The sequence below is a fragment of the Pteropus medius genome, unplaced genomic scaffold (assembly GCF_902729225.1).
Source record: "Pteropus medius unplaced genomic scaffold, Ma_sr-lr_union100, whole genome shotgun sequence".
Taxonomy (NCBI): Eukaryota; Metazoa; Chordata; class Mammalia; order Chiroptera; family Pteropodidae; genus Pteropus; species Pteropus medius.
The window spans coordinates 20282425-20284627 of NW_024344370.1; positions in this window are offsets into that span (position 1 = coordinate 20282425).

Below are 2203 nucleotides of genomic sequence, written 5' to 3' on the forward strand. Positions count from 1 at the left end.
CATTGCTATATTGTATCTATTAATATTTTCTTTAGGATCCTTCTATCTATGTTCATCAGAAACATTGCCTTTAATTATCTTTTCTCATATATTCCCTGATGGATTTTGATATCATGGATATTCTTTTCTCATCAAATGAGTTGGGGCGTGCTCTGACTTATATCTATTTTCTTGAAGAGGTTGTGTAAAAATGAATTTATTTCTATTTTTAATATTTGATGGAAATCACCATTTAAGTCACATAAACCTGGAGTTTTCTTTGTAGCATAAAAGTTTGACAACTTATTTAGTTTTAAGAATGAGTATAGTGTTATTTAGGTTTTCTATTCCTCTCTGAGTCAATTTAAAAAAAAATGTATCTTTAGAGGAATTTTTCCATTTGTTACATATTCAAATTTATTGTCATAAATTATTCATTATATATTTATTCTTATCTTCATATTATATATAACATAGCATGACCTTTTTTATTCCTGATATTGGTTATCAGTTCATAAATGTGTTATGTGTGTAAGAGCATATATTCTGCAGTTTTTAGATTTAGTTTTTATTATTCAGTTTTTTGGAAACGTTTTGTCAAGTTGGTTTTTTGTTTTGTTTTGTTTTGTTTTTACTATAAAGTGTAATCTTTTTTTATCTTTTTGTTTTACTAGTTTCAAGTATATAGTTAGACATTAGTTTCAAGTATATAGTTAGACATTTGTATAGTTTACAAAACAATCCCCCTAATTGATCCTTCTCTCCTCTGGTTTTCCACCTAGCCATTATATTATTGCTAACTCCATTATCTATGTCGTGCTCCCCATTCCTGTGGCCATCTATCAACTACTGAATTTTACTTCTTTAACCCTTCACTCCTTTCTCCCAGCCCCCCAGACCCCTCCCTTCTGACCATCACCAGATTGTCCTCTATAATTGTAAGTTTGTTTTTGATTATGTTGTTCTTTTTGTTCCTTAGATTCCATGTATAAGTGAAATCATGTAGTATTTATCTTTCTCTGTCTAACTTATTTCACTCAGCATAACCTGTAGGTCCATCCATGTTGCTGCAAATGGTAAGATTTCATTTTTTAATGGCTGAGTAATATTCCATTATATATATGAACCATACCTTCTTTATCCAGTCATCTATTGATGGGCATTTAGGTTGCTTCTACATCTTGGCTATTGTAAATTGTGCTGCCATGAACATAGGGATGCATAGATCTTCATGAATTATTGTTTTCATTTTCTTTGGATAAATACCCAGAAATGCAGTTGCTGGGTCAAAAGGTATATCCACTTTTAATTTTTTGAGAAAACTCCAGACTGTTTTCCATAGCGGCAGTACCAATTTCCTTTTCTTCGCATTCTCGCCAACACTTGTTCTTTGATTTATTGATGATAGCCATTCTGACAGGTGTTAGGTGGTATGTCATTGTGGTTTGAATTTGCATTTCTCTGATCATTAGTGAACTTGAACGTGTTTTCATATGTCTATTGGCCATCTGTATTTGCTCTTTGGAAAAGTATCTATTCAGATTTTCTCCCCATTTTTTTTTTTAAATTGGATTGTTTGTTTTTTGTTGTTGTTGAGTTGTATGAGTTCCTTATATATTTTAGATATAAACCTCTTATCAGATGCATCGTAAGCAAGCATCATCTCCCATTCAGTCGCTTGTCTTCTTGTTTGGTTGATGATTTCCTTTGCTGGGCAAAAACTTTTTAGTTAGATATAGTCCCATTTGTTTATTTTTAATTCTGTTTTCCTTGTCTGAGGAGATATATCTGAAAAGAAATTACTAGTAGTAATAGCAGAGACATTACTGCCTATGTTTTCTCCTAGAAGTTTTATGGTTTCAGGTCTTACATTTAAGTTTTAATCCATTTTGAGTCTATTCTTGTATATAAAAAAGTGGTCCAGTTTATTTTTTTATTGCACGTATCTGCCCAATTTTCCCAGTATCATTTATTGAAGAGACTTTACCCCATTGTGTATTCTTACCACCTTTGTCATATATTAAATGAGCACATAGGTGTGGATTTATTTCTAGACTCTCTATTCTGTTCTATTAATCAATGTGTCTGTTTTTGTGCCAGTACCATGCTGTTTTACTTACTGTAGCCTTGTAGTATAGTTTGATATTAGGAAGTGTGATACCTCCAACTTTGTTCTTCTTTCTCTAGATTGCCATGACTATTTGGGGTCTTTTGTGGTTCCATA